Below are 22,283 nucleotides of genomic sequence, written 5' to 3' on the forward strand. Positions count from 1 at the left end.
TATTTCTCTATGAATTTCCTGTGGTAAGTCTCTGACTTCTGAAAACAATTCAGTAGTCTTATACATACTCCCAACCAATATCCCTAAGACCTTCTTCCTGTCATTTCTAATGACAAAACCTAACTAAGTAATAAGGTGACAAAACAGCCTAAGTAATAAAGATTGATTTTTTGTTTCTGCATAGTCATACATCGGGGTGCAATGATCTGGTTGCTTGCACCAGTCCCATCTAAGGATTAAGTCTTCAGGACAGTCTACACAATTTGCATTTAGCAAACCTAAAAAAAAGATAGAAGTCAGCTGAAGGAGTAAAATGGTTCTTTATTAGGTACAAAGTTATTGGTACACAGCTTTGGTTTTATAGAACAATGATTATTGTAGGTCAAATGTCTCACAACTTGTCTCGGAATTTGTTAGGTTATCCCAGATGCTCTTTTGATACTGCTTTAGTAACATTTAGAATTAATGCAAATTGTGAGTTTAACAATCTATGGTAAATGAAATAAAATTTGTTTTTTACATATTATTTGAGCCCAGATACTTACACAAGTTCCACAACTCTACCTTAATTATTGTTATTAAGTGCTAGGTAACAACATTGTGGAACTGGCTGGGACAGAGCATTTTAAAGCATAGAAATACTACAAGAGGCTAGTGGACTATATGCAAAGAAATGAAGAGCACTTTAAAAGGAAATAAATGACTGGAATATCTGCAGCAAAACACTTTTCTAACTTTGTCAATTGCACACATTTTTTTTTGTTGTTGTTTTTTTGTTTGGTTTTTTGTTGTCGTTTTTTCAGTTAAAGGTGGAATACCAGAGAAAGGAAAGCTAGTTAAGTAAAGGATTAATTAGCCTTTCATCTTACTCATTATCATCTAGCTGGGTACTGCAGACGATACGGAGCCAGCAAAATTTGAAGGCACATGTGGTAGTGGCTGTTTGGATGTTCTCACAAGACTAGTCACAGAAAAAAGGCCCCAGAGGATATACTTAAAGTAAACAGGTCTCACAGGCTGCAAAAGATGGGAAACCTGCAGAAGCCAAACCTGGGTTCAACACCACACTGGGTTACTAGTTCAGCTAGGTGGGACATCAGAAAAACATCTTAGGCAGGTTTATAACACTGCTGAACATAACACTGCCCAGCACTACCTGTGACAGGCACATGTTAAAAAGGCCTTAACAAGGAAAAGTGGGACAGGGGGACTTCAAAAGGTTGTGGCCAGAGCACTGAGTCACAAGGATGCTGTTAGCATTCTAAGCAGACAAGAATTTCCCTTATTTGAGAGAAAGCAAAGTTCTAGTACTAGATGCAAGCAAAAAAGGGAGATACGCTAGGAAAAATAACACCAGTACGAGGGCTCAGATGAGCAGTTTGCCTGTGTAGGCAGTAAGGAAATAACAGAACTCAAAAATCACGCAATTAAAAAAGACATCGATTTCATTATGACTTTTTACTCTTTGCTTTCTTCAGTGTGATTTTCTTTAAAATACTGTCTTGTATTCAAAATCAGAAGAAGCACAGTGAACATCAAATACATTCTGTGAATTATATATAGAACAATCTCATGTCATAACTGCACGGCACCTGGCAGGATAAGCTGCGTGCAGATTACTCGTTCAGACTAGCAAGCATCTTTACCAAATTCTCTTTTGATTTTTGAGCTGCTTCACAAATAACAGCTGTTGAAAATGTCAGCTACTGGGAGGGGCAGGTAATGCAAACTTGAATGTGAGCTTTGGGGAGGAGGGGAGGGTGCCATGAATATGCCAGTCCAGACTTTCTCTTATAATAATACCATCTTCCAGGCACTCTGCAGACTAAAGTGCACCAGGCTGCCATTAATCCCACTTATCACCATGACAGCTCAGTAATTACACTCCTGCTATAGCTAGGTACTGTAAGGTACTGTAGTCCTAATAAAACATCAAGCACTGTGCTGAATGCATGCTGGTGAGGTGTTTTATTAAACCTGGGGGGTTGATCACCAAGTGACATTAGTGTTGACCTATTTTTTTTATCTGATAATAAATTATCCTTTGACATACCATCATAGATATTACAGAGTGCATTTACTGTACAAAAGAGCAAAGTTATCGCGTTCGAATCAGGCAAAGAGAATAAAGTAGTAGAGTCACACATCAGAAAGTTATTACATAAATTGTCGCAAGTGACTGATCCTTTCAAAAATCACAGCCAAAATACCCTGCTTAAGGGAATACACCAACAATTACCATGAGCTTTAGTTCCACATGCATATACCCCAATGGAGAAACATTAAGTATACTTTTTTTTTTTTAATTCAACTGTCCTCCCACCCTGAGAAATCCCACCTTTCATTTTACAAAGTTATTTTATTACTATGATATTGGTTCAAAATATTGTAAGCAAATTAGAAATTTAGATTAAAAATTTCTAATTCACCCTTTAGCTCCCAGCAAATTAAATAAAAAGGTGTGTACTCACTACTAAAATAAACCCAAACAACCAACCAACATTCTGGACTACATGCAGATCTGTACTAATCTGAGAATACCTATCTCAGCATTTCCTAGTAAAAATAAGGGAAAAATCCTACCAACTATCAGAAAACATCCTATACAATGAATTTTTCTCCCATTGTTCATGGAATAGCATCTCCTTTAGAAACATATAGGCTGTTCTGAATCTTAAAACACACCACATTCAGTTCACATGCATATTAATTTTCATATAAAAGGCAACACCACAGTCTTTGCACTGTAGAAGATAAAAGGAAGCCATAGCCAAGACTAATTTTCAGTTAACAGCTTTTGTTGTACAATTGTTGAAATATTACCCAGTATTTTATTTTAAAGTTAAAATATCTGACCAAGAGTCCCATTTCCAAGTATAGGCCAGCTCTTAACACACTTTTGCTTCTAAACAAAGAAGGGCAATTTAGTTGTATTGTTACCTAAAAATGCAGCCAACGATTGTCTGCATAACTGGCAATAACTTCACCTGAAGCACAATCATATGAATGATAAATGATAATCCAGAGTAATATTCCTCAACAAATTGTAGCTGATAACCCATCAAATCTTCATGTATCACAAAACAGACCAAATAACCTTTATTATGGTTACTGTTGGCAGAGGTTTAGAAGTACATTGAATCCTCCATTTATGCAGGTTTCTGCAGGATATAATCAGTCATTTTGAAAAAAGGTTTTGAGCTCTACTACTTGTAGAAATTTCTAAAATTTTATCCACAGCTCAGAGAAATAGCCCAGATGAAGTTCTGTATGTACTTCCCAAGCTTTGGTCAATTAACTTTCAGATAAACATTCACAGAGAAAAATTGCACATCCTTTTGTCTTTGTGTTCATCACATTTCACAATGGATAGAAGAGGAGAAAAGGATTATAAAGTAGTCAAGAGAGGTTTTGCCAGGTTGAAATACCGAAACATCCTAACAGTTGATACATGGGTTTGATGAGTACCAAAGACAAACAATACTTACAGGAATGTTCAAAGTTAAGAAACAGAAAAAGAAATTCTCACAAGGAAGGCCAAGAACTTTGTTGTGTAAGTACAGTGTGGCAAAGACAACAAAACCTTAAATTAGAATCAACTATGAAAACAATTTTGGACTACAGAAAAACAAATCTAATTGCCAAGAAACACCTCTGAACACAAAGGGCACCAGAAACTCTACAAAACACAGCAACACAGATAAGCAGATATCCTGGTCCTGGACATGTAATACTGGGTGAAAGGCAGCAGTCTTCTAGGTTATTCTGCAAAATGACATGAAAAACTCTATTTGTGAGAAATGCCCGGCCTGTTAACAATGTACAGGAGCCTTTAGAAACAAAACATTCAGTATCATGTAAACTGGCAATACTAGTTTATATCTAAAGAACGAAGACTCCCACATTGTCGCTTTTGCCTCTTCAGTCACCTCAAATCCTGTAACCCTCCTATCGATCCATAAAAAAATGGCACTACTTCTCTGTCAGTAAGTTCACATGACCAGAGGAAGTAAATTTTAAATAGAGGCACTCAACAGGGTTAGAGACAGACATGGCTGCCAGCAGTTACAGGACACGTAAGGGAGGTGCCTTTTATCGAAAAGAAGAAATGATCAGAGTTGAAAGTAAGTCTTCAGACACAAAAACCTCCTACCTTAGTGCAGAATAATGGCACTTACAGACAAGGTTATTTTTGGACACTTAAGAGGTGGTGAATCATATGGACATAGGCTCCAAATCATTCTATTCATCAATGCCTCATCTTTCTCTTTTCTTCTTTGGCTCTCTACACAGCCATAATTCTTTTCTCATCTACTTCTGAATCCCCTTTGAGTGCAGGAACTCTCCTCTCCTCTTTACTTCTGCTTGGTTGTCTTCCTGTAGTCTTTCTTCCCCATTCATCTGAAACTTTTCCACATCTCTGTCCTGTAACCTTTTATCATTTTCATCATAACTTCATTTTAATGGACAAAGCTGATAACATAAAAAAAGGAGCCACTGTCTGCCATCAAGTATCTATGACAGTGGTGCAGAAAAGTGTGCACCAGTCACTTTACAGTCCATCTTCTGAGTTGCTGTCAACTACCATCCAGCTCTTCAGAAACCTCCATTTCTGCACTAAAACTGTCATTGCCTAATGCCACATCTTCTGCGTACTATGCAGTGCTTTCTTGGTCTGTGATCAGGCACACAAATGGAGCCTAGCAGAGGAAAAGCACGTTGGTGGGATTTCGGCTTAACCCCTTGCTGAGCAGTGGGAACACAGCTGGGCTCTGTCCGCACTGCACCGTGGGGAGCAGCCTGCTCCAAGTCGGCTCATGGGAAGTTCTATTCTCCTTAAATTCCTTCTGTCATTTTACTGAGACACAGAATTTTTCACCACTCATTTTGCAATATAACCTAAAAGATTGCTGCCTTTCACCCACTTCATTTATATAACTTGTATATCATTACTTTATTTGTAATTTCTCCAATTTATAATGCAGCTGAATAAAGCTGTTATATAAATTAGAGGGATTAAAAATAGAAAACACAGTTCTGCTTACAGAATACTATGGCACAAAGCATGTATATCAGCTGATGCCAAATCAGAAAAACTGCATCATCCTTTTGACATACCAGATATCAATTTTTTTTTATATTGATGGTGAAAATAATTTCAACCATCCATTACAGCAATGTTAACTCTAAGCATGGTCCGCTTTTTCTTGTTTCATAGAAAGCATTATGAAATTGCTGAGTTTTCAACACTATTAATCAACATTCAAAAGTCATTAAATTGTCCCAGAAAAACTACGTCTAGTTAAAGGTTTCATTGTTGCCAACAAAATTTAAATCTTAAAATTTTAATTACAAAAAAAATATTTAAAAGTCAATCTGCAAATCTCTGTTCACAATGATTAAATTTCACACCATATATTAGTATTTTCTCAACATCATAAGAACACCATATAGTTTCCTGCTTATGATAATACACCTGATAGTACCCATACCATTCCAGCAATGCAAAAGACTCACAAGAAACCTGTTTGTTGATAAAACACTGATAGTACCTATTTAGACCTCGCACTGTGCTCTTCAAGTCCTTGAATGCAGCACTTTACCTGCCAAACCAGCCACCTGTGGCCCAGCCACACCTCGCCTTCTGGAGTTTTTTAAATGGGTACATTTATGTTCACCACAACAGTGATCCCTTTCACATAAGAGACAGCTGTTACACAACGTTCAATATCCTTTTAATCCTCTATAGACTGTAGACAGAAAGGTTGACAGAACTGACAGTTTTTATTATGGCTTGTCCTGTACACAATAATCTTCTTTCACCTGGACTATTCTCCCAGAAGTGTTACAGATATTTTGACTTCTATCAAATATCCTTTCTAGGGTTTTTAGGAGATAAGAAATTAGTTTTACATGGCATGATTCTTCTCCTGTGTAAATTACCTTTCCAAAACATGAAACACCTGTTGTCTGTTTATCTTAATGTCAACAAAACTCCTCTGACTTCACTTCAGAAATGATACACTTTACAAGTTTAGTCAAAGATGCTTTTCCTCCCAAAATGCCTTCATCATCTATGCACATCTTACAAATGCCACTCTGTTCAATACATCATTGATATCAGGGGTGCAGATCTACCATTTATGTACACTGAAAACATTGATTAAATTTAAGAATAACATATATAAACAATCTATGATACAATATAACTGAACTAAAATGCACTAATTGAAAATATAAGACAATGTTCTCAATTAAAAACTACAAACCCAGAAGCAATGGATTTCCTCACTACAGCATCTGTCTTGCAATTTAGGCAGGCCAGCAATTCCACCACAATTAATGAAAGAGTGATTTAAACAACAAACTTTTGTGAAGAATTTGTGTTGGGAAAGGCAGTAACCGCATAATCAACTAAAGCTTCCCTTTCTAGGATCTGAGCACCAAGAAATTCCCCAGCTCTCTCTTTTCCCTCACCCTGCAATTATCCACAGATCTGACTGAATGATGATCTAGAACGTGCCACTCACAAGTCAGGCCACACTGCTCTCTGAACACACTGCATGCCCACCATTTCCCAACTCATGATGCTCATATCAGACACTGGGAATGCGGAAGAAAGGGAGAAAAGATGGCAAAAGACCAGGGGGGTTTTAGCTTTGCTGTTGCTGTCACCTGAACATTTGACATAATCTGGAAGCAGGAAAAAGCCGAAATTAAATCACTGAATTTTGAATTAAAAATAAAAACTTCAAAGGTTTCAATTGCTCTTGTTTTCAGATTTGCAGAAATGAAAAAGAATCATAAGTTTTGGCTGCTACAACAGTTCAGAACTCCAGAGAAAACTGACAGGTCAGTCACCTTCCCACTGTGAACCCAACAAAGATGCTTCTTCCAATGGAGGAGGTAAGTCATTGACCCCAGCTGATCACCTTTTCCAAGTTTTAAAACTTTGAAAGAAAGGCAAAGTTTCCTTAGTAAATAAAGCTCAATCCTTCTAGACAGTGAACACACCAATTCATTATCAGACTGCTTAACTGTGCTCTATTTTAATATATGTAGGCCCCAGTGGGACCCAGTCGGACCGTTCAAGTGCTTATAATGAAAATGCTTAAGTAATTTCTTAAGCCAGCCTCATGCAAATCTTCCAGAAGTGAGTTCCCACCATTTCAGCATGCTCACTCTTCCTCATCTTAACATTGCTGCAGCTACAAATTTGAGAACCATGTGCCACTACTCCTGTCTTTTCTGTCTTTTGGAAACTGCCAGAATTCAGCAGAGGATTCTAAGATTTAATATTTTGTCTAGAAATTGCATGTGTACAAGAACTCTCTTTCATCCTCTTTTTCAAATTAAGAGGTTTGTTTAAGATACTTTTAAGAAGTGATACTGTAACTTGTTAATATGCTCAGTCATCAAGAGCCAGAAGAAAGGAAATCCGCCTGATTTTTTTATGCTGCAAATAATTGATACATTTTTAGTCACAAGAAAATAATGTTACTCTGTCTATAATATATAAGCATCTATTTTAAATAAAAGGTGGCATTTTCTTGCATGCTTTGATTTTTAAGATAATTATTGGGGGTTTTTTCCTACCTTAAACTTACTCAAAAAGTAGATTCAAAACCAGCATCCTCTCAGCAAATTAAGAGCTTTATGACACAATTACAGAAATCGCAGAGGGAAACTAGAGAGGTGAGCACAGAGTAGAGATAAACCCTAAACACATTACACTAAGAATCAATGTTGCATTCTTTATACCTTGAGTTTAAAGATATCAGTAACATTTTAATAGTAGATAGCTGAAAATTCAGTCTTAATTGTTTGCAAAAGGGAAATACACTAACTCATTAAGACTAAACGATTGGTCTTGTTGTGCTACATCCAGATTTTGCTATAAACACCTTTACCGGGAAAAAAATTTATAACGTTCATGCATTCACACTATGATAATATGAATAAATGGCATAGCTGAAAGTCACTGTCCACACTTCACATTATGTGAAACCCATATATAATTTAATTTTTTTTTAGTCTCCCCCAATTGAAGACAAAACAAAACAAAGCAATTTAAAAAACCCACCAAACAAACTAAACAGAACCAAAGAACAACAACAAAATAAAGATATGGACAGAGCCTTTCTGTAGATCACCAAATAAATTTAACACCTGACCCCCTTGGTAGCAAGGCTGCCTCACAGAAGCACCCCACTCTATACTTGTACCTTTCCAGTTTCATTCTTCCAGTGCAGAAATCACCTACCTGCAAATCTCCTCCATGCAAACTACTTAACTGGCGAGAGTTGTTCAAGCTTCACCAGGCTACATGGACAGAAGGCTGGACTACGTGACCCAACAGGTTTACACTATCTTTGCAATTTCTCCTAGTATGCTGAATAATGGCCTTTTAAAATGGCAAATTTATGTCTGCTTATCTATCTGCAGCTGACGTTTCCCACAGAGATAAGCAGACTCTAAAAATTTAAGGGTTCACATCTGTCTCAAGTTATTTAGGACTAGAGGAGTAACATGAGTATTTATTTTCCTTATAAATTAAATCCTTACTTTAAGCACTTTACCAGGCACCCCAAAATTAGGGTAAATAAGAAGGACTGTAGTTAAAATAACAGTACTCAAAGGATCTAAAATATTAAATATATACAAGGATTTCCCAAGGATAACCACATGGAAATCTTTTAAAAACAGTTTGATTTCTGAGCACTAAGGCATGGCCTTTTAGGTCAATGTATATTGGCAAAGAAAACTACATCTCGTAGCTAAACATAGCAAATACTCTGGACTCTCAATGTCAAGAAGGCTTCGGGAGGGCAACTAGAGAATAATCAGTGTTTGCAAAAATAGGACAAACATCTGTTGCTAAAAAGAAGTCACAAAAATCTTGCGTTTTAGATTTCACCTTTACAAGCTAAGCAGGGAGAATTTTCACATCCTTTTAAGAAGATTATATAAAAGAAAGTATTTGTCACATTTCCTCCCATACTGAAGTTAATGGCATAAGAATGAATACATTTTCCGTGATGGCTCAGCAGTTAAGTGCTGTCTGGAAAATATTAAAAGAAATGTGGGGTTTTTGTCTGAGAAACACAGCTTTAAGAAATTTTAGGATGGATAAAAAAATCATTAATCTGTTGGTTCACGATAGTTTGATAGATCACTTGCTCTTGAATTTGTGGCATTGTTCTTCTTTGTACATGCTCAATTTGTTAGACCTACATCAAATACAGCAATCCCAGGACTGTAAATGTAGCGTGGCTGAAAAAGCACACTTTTCCCATTTCCCAAAGGCACTGCATTTTCAAAAACCTGCTGGAAGGATTTAAATATTCTCTTTTGGTAGATAGTACAAATGAGCAGATGTCTGCCTTTTGGCAATTCTTTTATATGCAGTTATTTGAAAACAATTACAAAAGAATTAAAATTTATATATAAAAAATACCCCACAAAGATCTGCATTTCTCAGACTAGTCATTCAGACATTTCAGAAAGCCTAGGAATCAGTATAAAATGCTTCTTCTCTTCCACCCTCCATTAGTACCTCCTCTACACAAATCACACTGAGTACACATTACCAACTCCACAACTGTTCCTGCATCCCAGACTTAGATGCTCTGATCTAAAATTGCTCTTTCTAACCCAGAAGCATTAGGGTTCAATGAATGCATCTGATTACTTCCACAGTTTCATACCTTAGGATTTACAGGATACTATGATGCAGCCTATGACATCAACACAATCACACATACAGCTTACTCACCAGTGCCTCTCTTTAACACTGAGTGCTGCCAACTCTTCTCTTTACTCCAGGTGAATGCTCAAGTCTGCTGGCTGCAAACTCAGACAGCTCTCATTAAATTTCTCGGCAGTAAGAATCCTGAAGCTCTTTCCCATGCCCACAAATTAAGCCAACAAGAAAACCTCCCTGACAGCTACTACTGTCAGTCTGCTCCATTCCTGCATCCCTGGCTCCAGGACATCAGAAGGCAAGCTTACCTATTGCTCCCCCCGTCCTCGGCCAGGATCTGACCACAGCAGAATATAATTTGGGGTCACTGTAGACCAGTAAGAGTTTCGATTGTGAAATGATGCTGCTGCTTTATCAGAGTCCTTTCTGTCAGAACTTGCTAAGTTAGTGATTTTAAAAGCAGTTTCACTTTCATTCAAGTATCTTGACATTGGCTTCCAAATTTTAAGCAGGAAAAGGAAAAATACTTCGTTTTAGAATCCCATTCCAATCCCGTTTTAGGTATATTCAGGGGCTGTACTTTCTACAGTGGGCTGGATGGTGTGAAACATTCAAGAAAAGCTCCCAAAGATACTAGAACAACTTAGGTTTTGTCTCCAGCCTCTGACTGAAGTTAGTTCAACAAAGAATATCAATATAAATTCAAACCAGCTCTTGGGTGTTTGTTGTGCTGTCAATATGTTCAAGCACATAACGCAAAGCAGTGGAATAGAGGACAACAAATGCAACTAAAGGGTGGTTAGTCACTTCTAATTTAGTCAAAGCAACTTGCTTTTCTCTTGCAAGCCTAAAATAGCAGAAAGATAGAATTATTCACTCTTATTTCCCATTTCACTAAGGATGTGAAATGTACTACTAGTGGCCTTATGACTGGAAACAATTTCTTCAAAATAGCCTCTACTTATTGTTCCCTACACTGAAGGAATTTTTTGCATAACCAGATGGGGTATTTTTCCAATCATAAGAAGTTTGTCTTTTTGGAAATGAAGACAGGACTGAAGAACAGTAAAAGCTCTACCTTCTCTTCATCCGTTCACTTCCTTATCCATGACCAGCCTCTTCAGCCCCTTCAAAGAGCAGGAGCTTTTCAGATAGACAGGAGTTTGAGTTTGACAGCTATCACTCAAAGAGTAAAAGTAAAAATAAAAAAATCAATTACTCTGACTTGAATTGTTTTTTTGTACTATGGGAATTAAGACCAGAGTTTGTGACAGTACTTCGGAGGATCTCTCTACAAATCCATTTTGGTGCTTTACACATGCTAAGATCCAGCAACCTAAGTTATTCACCTTTGCTTACAAAACATGACCAGGCAAATCTCTGTCCTCAATTCAAAACAAAAGCAATAAAAATATGCACAATATATTACATATGGCAATATAACCTTCTCAGTTCCCAGCAAAGAGACAGGAGTGACACTTGCTCTGGAAAAATGCTATACTGATAGCTCAACATGATCTTTCCTAAAATATACTTGAATATGTTTACTAGCACTGTGCAAGACGATGTACTAGCAAAAACAGTTAACACTGAACCACAAATGTCAAAACAGACTAAGAACACTATGTGATACATTATTCTTCCTTTATTGTGTTTGCTCACTTGCTAATTTGCACAAGTCAGTAATTCACAAAGGAGTGTCCATAACATTAGTGCAAATTAGTAATTTTCTAGCACATAGTTAAAAATACACATCAAATTTATACTATATATTGCATGTTTGTTACCTTTGAAAAGATTAAAAAATACTACATGGTCAAATGAAATTCCTAGGTGATTATTTTGAACCTGGAAATAGCTCTACACAACCTTCTGACATATTTCTCAACATCAGCCTGGTGGGAGTATATCACTCACAAGCATTTTTCTGTTTAGCATAAAAATATAAAGCTATTTTTTTTCTAAATAGCTCCTGATGGCACTACTATTCGCATATTTTGAACTGAAGTAATTTCTTCAGTGGATGAATCCTATTACTGCTACACCAGTAACATTATACCTGTCCTAATCCTTCTCTAACACACACTTTTCTCATAGTATAAGCCTAAGTCACAATGTAGAGATAAATCTCACATAGATGCAGGTTCCATGAAAAGATTTAAACATCATATTTTGGTTTTAGATTCAGCGAAAAAAAATAATTAAACTATAGTTGACAGTATTGCTTTGCATGCACCATCATTTTTGGAGGAAGAAGGGTTCTTCTTAACACATCTACCTCATTACTACAGTCTGTGTACAGAATTGACAGAATACACACACACTATTGTATTTTTGACAGAATACACACACTACAAATAATATTATTAATGTTTTAACTAAGTTTTATGTTCCAAAAGAACTAGCAATCCAGACTTATTTTCAGTTGATTTAGTGTTACCTTTCTATTAAGACAAAAAAATAACAAGTTTCAGCATTTTCAATATTCTTACAATATATGCAACGTAAGGTGTGGGACTCAACCCTACTCAGCCAGAAGAGTTGAAATTAGTTTAGTCGTCAGCCATGAATTATGTGTGACAAATGCCCTCAAGTATTCCATCTTTTTACATAGTCAGTTCATAATGGCTCTTGCTAGTAGCTATTAAATATTTTATGAATTTATCATGAATATAAAGTATGACATTACTACCTTATGCTTGGAGAAATAAGAGATTCAATTACTAACACACTGTATCCAGGGGTGGGGAAATATAAGTGGGAAAAATGTCGATTAAAAAAACAAAAACCCAACAGTAGAAAGCATTAACTAAACACAAACACCTTGCTAGGCCAAGATTTTCATGCCAAACCTATTCCAAGTGGCCAGGTGTTTCAGACACCAATTCTGAGACCAGTACTCGCACCACAGACACCTACAGCTCTGCCGCAAACACACTAATATTAAATTTGCTGATTTTCAGAATGTCACACTCTCCTTTTAAACAAAAACAGGCATTTTAGTCATATTCCAAACTGCAAATGTTTAAATTTGCATTTTGTTTTATGAATTGTACTGTACTAAATCATCATATTGGTACATCTTGGGTTATGTGACAAACTTACTTCTAAATACTGTGTTAACACAACTGGTCTAAATTTATCTACCCAGCTACAAGCTGCAGTTTCTTTAATAGCGATTAGCAGCATTTTTTTTATTTTTTTTGTAGGCTCAGAACCCAGCCTTACACCATAACCTAAAATAGGTGACAACTTTGGCCTCACTAACCAAGGGGCAAAAGTGCAGATACCAGAACCATGTATCATGAATCAATTAACCACTTTTCAAAAATACTGTTTTGTAAACCCTGACTTCCTGCTAACATAAAACTTAGCTGCATTGGGACTCCTGTGATCAGTGTTCCTCCTGAAAACGGTCTGTTACAGTTCTAAATGCAGAAATCTAGTTCCTTAAAATATAAGGATCTTTCACTTGTTTTGAGACATCTCAGCAGCCCTAAGAATATAACTGACTCTCAGTGTGTTGTCCAACCCTCAGCATTGTTCAGATCTACCATCCTTGGGGAAGTGGACCAGGTGAAAGCAAAGCCATAACCCTTCACTTTGCATCTGGAAGTAATAAAGCTAGGTCTGTGCCCATACCCACACGTGAAAGAATTAGCTCTTAGTCCATTAGAAGTCCATCCCTTATTCTGGCAGTTAATTTAGGCTCAGTATAATGTTGAGACATTTTCTATTTGCCCACAGGGACTGCAAAGTGTCCATCCTTGAAGGCATTCAAAACCTGGCTGGACACAGCTCAGTACAATCTGCTCTAATCAACACTTCTGAGTAAGAGGATCGGACCAGACAACCTCCCTTTGTCCCTTCCAATCTCAGTAAGTGACTGAGTAGTATAAGAGATAACTAAACCATCCACTTGAAGGTAATTTATCCCTGCCTGCTCTCCCTGAGTCCTCAAAGCTATGCTAACCCCACCAACACAGAACTCAGACAAGGCAAGTTCACTCCTGTACAAGAGACTGTGTTTATCTGCTCACATTTACCCATGCAGTCAGTCATCCTCAACAAAGCACCTGAGCCCCTCTCACTCTTGCTTTGTACTCCTCTCCCCATCCAAGATATAAGGCAATGAAATATTATTTCAGTTTTGACAGCAAAGGACTAAGGTACAGAATACTTTGGCACTTTTCAGCAACCTGCAGCACAGAAACCACTTGCATCCCAGCCTCCAAGGCAATACCAGAACCACCAAGCTACCCTCATTCCTGGCTGCTCCACTGGACCATCAATTTTGATGATACTGTCTTTCTTAAGTTAACAAGAGCTTTCTGAAATTTTTTATTTAAAAGCTATAGTGTTCAAGAGAATACTCTTACTCTGTTTGCTCCAAGCAAACAAAATCATAATTCCAGGAAGTAAATGAGAAGACTGTGACTTCAGTGACCACAAGGCAAAGTTACAGCAACATTTTTTTTGCTACTTTTACTTATATTTGTTCTGAAGAGTGAAGGCAATTCAGGACTTACCTGGAATTTAGGCTGTCACTGAACATCAGCAACACTGCTGAGTGTCAGATAAAGAATTCTTGTTGCAGACATTAATAGGACAGCAAAAAAGAAAAGTTTTATTTTTATACTTCTGTTGAAATTGGAAGTCTATTGATTAGATATTTTTAAAAGAAAAGTAACCTGTAAACAGAATACATTTGGAAGTCAGAGATTCAGTTCCTTAATGACACTTTTAAAATCTCCTTTGATAAAAGAAAACGCCCTAATAAATAATGTCATGTTACATTGCTTTTTTTTTCATATCATACATTTGTGAATGAACACTGACTGGAGCACCGAGGTAATTGTATTTAACATTTGCATGAGAATAAACTGAAATACAGTTATTAAAAAACCCTATATTTATGCATGTCAAAAGTTGTTTTCTAGTATAAAATTAGTTGTTTTCTAGTATAAAATCTCATAGTATAGAATATATCATTTCAACTTCTGTTAGATACAGATGAAGTCTCAATAGTAAAGATCACCATTTGCTATATAATAAAATATTTTTTCTATTTAGGGTGACAGAGGTGTAACTTGCGAGACATTTCAAGTCTCTAAATTTTGCTTTTTTTACTGCTCAGAGTGGTCTTATGGCCAGAACCATTATAAGTCCATGAAAATTTCTGAATATATCCCAAATTCCTGTTAGTATTAAAGTAAATTCATATTTAGTATTTAACACTTTCAGAAAACTTAGTCATCTTTTCTGTATGATTCTTTAAACATAAAGCATAAAGTGTGTTTGAAATTACTGGTAAAGAGGAAAGACTGGATATCTTTACACATTCACAATATTCAGTTCACTTTATGTTGTCCTCCCCTACATCTAAGTACAGCAGTAATTATTGCAATAAAGAATATACTCTCACACTAATGAGAAATCCTGCAGAGGACTTTTTGAATTGTCTTTCCTTTAATGATTCTCTGATCAACTTGCAATAGTAATCATACAGGGAGTATCCAGTAGGTTCTGCATCAGTTTCATTAAGAAAATAAGGTGTAATTTAGCACATGTACAAACTGCATAACATTAAACAATAATTTTATTTTACACCTAAGTTCTGGAGCTTGGTGTTTTGGGATTTTTTTAAAGAAAAAAAAAAAAACCCTGAAGATTAATACATGTTAGCAGACTACATTCAAAATATCCTGAACGAAACTGTGATCTGTAAACTGGGATTACCCCACGGAATAAAATTACTTAACCTGCTCAAGTATGTCACCAAACACATCAAAAACAGTATTAAAATAAAGCTGTTGTCTTTTTCATTCAATAGAAATTCAAACACTATTTAAATTTTTTTCCCAGAGAATAATACAAATGTTTTCCAGCTTTGAAGACATATTCTGAATGGCAGATTCTCGCTTCTTGTCTGAATTTAATATTGGGAAACTTTCTTGCTACACTGTTGTCTCTTGGTAGTCACTACACAGTGTAATAAAAGAAATAAAGATCCCTCGTGCTGATAAAATACAGTATGTCTGAAGCATGTACACGTGTTTAAAATAGAATGCACAAATCAAATGCTTTATTTGGCTTGGGGCTGGCACAAGTCAGTAGCTAACAAAAGCATTAGTGTTATCCCGAGGCTGCAGTCTGTAAATAAACAACTTTGCAAAGAAACTATTCTGAAGGAAACCTCCACTCTCACCTATCATATCCATCTGTCTGAGGCACTCTTAGTGAAACTGAAGTTTGACTAGGTACCTAATAGTTCTACTGAATGACTCCAAAGTTACTCAATAAAAAGGAAACAAGACCCTTCCACCTAATGAGACTTGAATTCCCTCAAAATACTTTAGCAATCTCTAAATTAAACCATCTGTGGTATTAAGAGAGGCTCAGGGATGATAAGCCTCAGAGTCCCCCTATTTTTAGCCAGCATGTTAAACAAATCTTCCTGCCACACTTCCAAAAAAGCAACTAAACTCCAGAGAAGTCCTCCTGCCTCTAACCATCAGTCCCTTCTGAAACTTGCCTTTTAGTGCTACAATTTCCAAAGTATTTCCAGCCTACAGGCAGCCAAGCTAGGCGACAGGGAGTGCTTCAAACTTGCAGTACCAAGCAAGCTGCAAAGTTTGTGTTTTAATGAAATTTTGCACTAAGAGAGGGTTAAGTCTCCAAGAATGTCCTTATGCAGAGTAGTGTGAGGCTTCTGCTGTAGTGAAGCCTCAAATTACAAGACATTATATGCAGTCCAGGAAAAATGCAACAAGTTAATTTTCTGTGCTTTCTGAACTGTTCGTAACATCAGCAGCTATAATATAAACTAAAACTTTGACTTATATTCTGGTTGAAAAAAAAAAAAAAAAAACCCCAACCAAACAAAACAAGCCAACACCTTCTTTTGATCTGCAATACATAACGTAAGCCTACCTTCCCTTTACATTTTCTCTCAGCTTTAAAATATCAGTCCTAGTGTAAGCAAAAAATTAGAAGGATGAACAAAACAGAAAGTTCTTGCCAGTTTTCCTGTGCTCCAGAAAAAGCCTGGTGATGCAGAGGATGCTTATAGGATACTCTCAAGGTTACCAGATCCAAGCCACAGCAGACCCAGGAATTACATGAGCAGCTTTTCATTTGAACAATGGTCCCTTACCTTGACTGCCCAGCACAAAAGCAGTGCTGCACTGCCACTGCCAGAAGAGCAGCATCACCCTACCAGCTAATTAAAAATCACTGGTGCTTATGAATCTCTCTAAAATAGATACATGCACTTCTTAAATGCTGCCCAGCAGGCACATCCTGCAAGAGTCTCTAGGAGTTTGCAGGAAACCAATGCAGTTATTCTCCCTTCCACAAAAGAGTGGGTAATATACAGATTTCATTGCTAAGCATTTATCAAGAACCATTATTGAGAACAAAAAACAAGGAATCTCAAAACCCAGAATATTCCCAGATATAAGTCACATTTAGATGTATGAAATGAAAGCTGCTGCCAGTTAACAGAAGATGCAGACAGAGTAGGACTCTGTAACCCTCAGTACCTTAAGTGACTTTTTCCCAGAGCATAAGTACTTTGGGTTAATTACTGCTAAGGTGGTTAGATATTCAAGTTTTAATCAACAGAGCCTTACTCTGCTGCAGATGCTAACATCTGTAAAAGTTCTACCTCCTTCAGGCATTGTAGCACCTGGAGAAGCCACAGGGAAGGTAACATGGAGTCTTCTTGACATTACTGCAGCAGCTGTCAGCTCAGGAGGAGGCATATTTCGACTTGCACCAGACAGCAGCATTGTACAAACCCACATTCCCTCTTATTAAATACAGTCTATAAGCAACACCAGGAAATCTGTACTGAGAACAGACTTACTATAGGATAAAAATATCAGAATTCATTGGTGAGATGTACTTAAAGCTTTTAATTTTGTCACATGGCTATAAGCCTTGATTTGGCAATTGTTTCATGTGGCAGATATCCCAAGAACAAAATCATACCATTCATGGTGACATTGTAATTTCTCTCTAACAGTGCAATATCTTTGATTTAAACATAAATTCTAACAGGACTGTTGTTCAAAACCATGACCAAAAAGCTGAAAAATATTTATTACATTAACTTATTTTCATGAATTCTCTTTTCAGTGGGGCAAAAATGTAGGCACTAGTGAAAAAACATTAGTACAAGAATCCAATAGAGATACACCAGATGCTAAAAAAATCTGTTCATCCTTCACCAGTCCAATCTTGGAACAAAGGACCAGCGGTTTACTCCTGTTTGAAAGCACATCCCAGTTGCAAGATGAGGATCATAAACTTCCCCTAACTGAGTTACAGAGCTTTAAATACAGCCAGATCAGTACAAAGAAATTACTTCAGCCTTTCCCATGTGAAGGCCATACCACACCACACCACAAACATAAAAAATAACAAGCAAAAGCTTAAAATATTGCGTATGTATTAATTGGGAATTCTTCTATATTGGTATACGAATTATAATAATCACTTTTCCATGTTAAATTCCCATCCAGTTTGTCTGCATGGAAATAAATGCTAATATCAACAAACTACACTGCAGTGGCAGAAAAGGTACAAAGCAGTATCATCACTCCTAGGTTTTAATTTGCTGTTTACTCAAATCTTTTCCAAAGCCCTAGCACAATTATGACAGAAGTATTTTCATCAACAACATGCCTAGGAATATCTATAGTAACAAAAAGTGAAGAACTTACGTTTCCCTTAACTTCATAATACCAGAATGCTATGAAATAAAAACAGAGTGCAAGGCTGGTAATTTCAATATGTTTCCCAGATCCACTGCAATAACAGAATAGCCTAACATGTCTCATAATATTTAATAATAATGACGCAAATCAGTGCAGCAAGAACAATCTTCCTTGTTCTTACAATAAACTGTTGTTAGGCTCTTCCTAACTCCACAGAAAATACTCTCTGAGCATTTCCACAGTGCTACAATAACTAAATTGAATACTAAGAAGTGTAGTACTAATGTCATGTACTAACATAACTCAGAACTTGAAATTCTTTTATACTCTTAAATCAATCTACTTCTATAGGAAAAAGGAACCAGATTTCAGACTACTGTTCCACAAAAATCTCTAGACATTACAATTTTTGGAAGATTTTCTGGAAGGTGAAAGATGTAAAAGACTTACAAAACTTACTCTGCAGGAAAGATCAACTTCTCTTTATCTCAATCTGTATGCACAGTAGGTAAAGCTGAAATTTGTCCATCTATTATAGCCAATCACCCATTGATCTCAATGGAGTAATGCAAAACTAAAGAGACACAGTAGATTTTACAGATGAGTGAATTTGTAGATACCACCATAATTTGTTCAGTACAACATTATAATACTCAGCTGACATGGAGGGGTACACTTCTCCCTTTTTGAACACCGCTTTACTGTACTATTTCCCTTTCACTCATGACTCTGTAATGCAGAGTATTTCTGAATCTGTCTGCTACAATTCTCACTGTTCAGTGCAGACTCCACTTCCAGTCTCTGTGCAGTAGATCCAGTGAGATGATCACTTACTAAACACATCCATATACCACATATACTAAAAATTAATAACACATACACCTAAAAGCAATAAAGCAATCATCAGGCCTTACAGAACCACGTCCCAGTGATATCAGAGTGGAAGGCAGCATGGACATCTCCCAGTCATTCTTTACACTGCTTCAAATCTCCACAGCAGTCTGAAACAGAGATGACATTGGGATGGCTCCTACCATAAAATATCTCTCCTATGGTCCAGGGCCAAGTAATGTATCCAGAGGAATTATTTTGAAGACTTAATGCTAATACTGAAATTATGATATAAAACAAGGTGTTAGAAGGTGTCTGTATTCAAAACTCTGAGAATACAAAACTAAATCTCATTTTAGTTCAAAGGAGACAAAGTCAGTTACCCAGGCAGATACCCAGTTATTGATCCACTCTCATCTGAATCAAATTATTAAATCAAAAAGAGGTAGAGCTCAAATATGCCCAAAGCAGGGAGATTCTTGGGGATTCCTGATGGATATGCAATTTTTAACACAGCTCTTAGATTCTCTGTGGTTATCATTTCCCATTTGCTTACATTTGTGAAAAACAGAGGCTTTGATATACAAAACAGAGAGATGTGAATGTGTACATAAAAAATATTTGTGGATACAATCTAAGTGGCCTTGAAGTCTAAACTGAGCCCAGCCATCCTAGATTATGTCCCCTTGAGCTATTTCTAATTCACCTCAACCCAAACAGGACTAGAATAATAACAGTTATCTTGAGAATTGCAATATACCTACTTGCATTGCCACACAAACCAGAATTATCTTTCCTCAAATCATCCAAGTGATTTTAACTACAGGGTCAGGCTTGAAGATACCGAAGTAAGATTGGCTCTTCTCACCATTCCAAGGTATTTTTAAATACCACCTTCTGAGGTATTTTTAAATATCAAATATCCTACCTTCTAAATCTTACATTCAGCAGTATAAACTCTCATTCAGAGAACTAGCTTTTATTTTGACTGCTTGATCTTTCGTGTCATTCAGGCACGTGCTACTCCTTTTCCATTAATTCAAAATGCAAGTATTGAAGCAGTATTTTTGACCACTGTTTCATCTTCAAAGGCAAGGCTTGGGCTTTGAAGACTCAAAGTTAACTAAAGCTGACTTCTTCAACCCAACTTGGATATTCAGGTTCCTAACGCACACTAAATGAATGGACAGAGTAGGTAGGGATATATGTAATAAATTCTCAAAAAACCAGCCAAGATGCTAGCTGCTAAGACATCAGTTGCTAAATATCTGACAGGGTCAGAGACAAACCAGAGCCATGCCTTTCCTTTACCAAAGGTTACCACTATGCACTTGCTCATGAGGAAATAAATTTAAGTTCTGCTTTTCCATCTGAAAATAGAAAAAAAAAATCAAAACAGTTTCACAGCAACCATTATCAGACAACCTATGTTCAAGCCCTAAGCTGTTGAAAGTTCTAAATTCAGGCACAGACTCAAAAATCAGGAAGAGCAAGAATTTCAACTCACATATTTAACACATGAAATACCTGGCAAACCTCTAACCTATGAGCTTTCAGTATTAGAGGGTTTCTCAGCTCCCTCTGTACATCTGGCTTGGTTAACCTGTAGGGATCAACTTGCAGGAATCAATGTGGAACAGGAAGAGCCTATCTGGAAATATACTGCAGAGTTAAGTGTTGAGAAGCTCTTTTACAGAAGTGCAGCCTAAGTACTCTGGCAGCCTTTAGGTGCTTTCAGGCTTTAGGAAGGTAAAGTGGCAACTCCTAAGTGACTTTAACAATTCCCCTCCACTGTCTCATAACTACCGGGTACTTTATCTGACCTGGTAATCTAAAAGATATTCTCACATGTTCTCAGCCCCCTCAATATAAAAACTGATTAAATCATCAGTTCATTTCTTTGAAAAATACTATATACTGTTCAATAAACTTGAAAAGTAGATGTATTCTTTTGAACAGATGTGCAGCATTTCAAAAATCCCATTTCCAGAGGAAAAAAGGTCTAAATGGATACTTCCAAGGATGCAAACTATATGCTGTATTCAATAAACATATCTATTTCTGCTTAAAATTATATGAAGCACTATAGACACTGTTTTGGTGCTATATATGGTACATTACTCATTCTGAGAAATAGTTAGCTGAATATTTTACAAATGGAAGAAAATAGCTACTTGCACATGCATTTGTGATTCAAAGCCTTCATTTAAGCAATGATACCCATCCATCTGAAGTATGCAATGGTGCATGCTTTTTTATAACAGTTCTTTATATACAATGAGAAAATCCAAATATACAACATGTTTATAACATATCAGGGACTCTTTCTAGTACATCAGCCTTATGCTGATGTTGGACGAGCACCTGACAGCACATCAACCATTCCATCATTCATTAATATATACCTCTGCAGCTTTCAGAAAGAGACAGATGATCTTCCCTTGGAGACCAGCACAGCTTGACTGTACTGATGGGTGTCCAGTTTGACTTCTAAATCTCTGGGGTGCATTTCACAGCAAGAAAAGGTTAAGAACTGATTAAATATCTTGTTACCTCAACAACACTATAGAAGGCATTTAAGTAATAATACCCCCAACTTTTGTATGCTTATATTACCCATAGTAGTAAAAATGATAAAAAAAGTATTTTGATGGACTTATTAAAAAAAGTTTCTATTATTGGTAGCGATTTGTTTTTTCTCTCAGTTGACACAAAGCATTCAGATATTTTTACAATGCCATGAAATGTGACAAAACCACACTACTACCGCTATTATTACAACCTCTCAAAAATCCAGTATATGCATGATCCAAAATTAGTAATAGAGTAGAAGAAAGCCATGCAGGTTTTACATACTTCCACGTAAGCATCTTTCAGTTTTGAGGCACAAAAAATGCATGCTTAGCCTGATCTGAATTGCTGCAGTGTTCTTGTTAAAAATCACCATCTGTCAGAGATTATCCTGTTTTACACAGAACGAACATGCATTAATTATTAATCCTACTCCTCACAGAAATGTACTCACA

The 22,283-nt window shown here is 36.6% G+C and overlaps 1 protein-coding gene across 1 annotated transcript in view; it reads right to left on the reverse strand.

The window, feature by feature from the left end:
* The window catches only part of DPYD (dihydropyrimidine dehydrogenase), a 335,518-nt gene that overhangs the window by 244,684 nt on the left and 68,551 nt on the right, over positions 1–22,283 (reverse strand). The window lies entirely within an intron of this gene.

This window comes from Sylvia atricapilla, chromosome 9, assembly GCF_009819655.1.
Source record: "Sylvia atricapilla isolate bSylAtr1 chromosome 9, bSylAtr1.pri, whole genome shotgun sequence".
NCBI lineage: Eukaryota > Metazoa > Chordata > Aves > Passeriformes > Sylviidae > Sylvia > Sylvia atricapilla.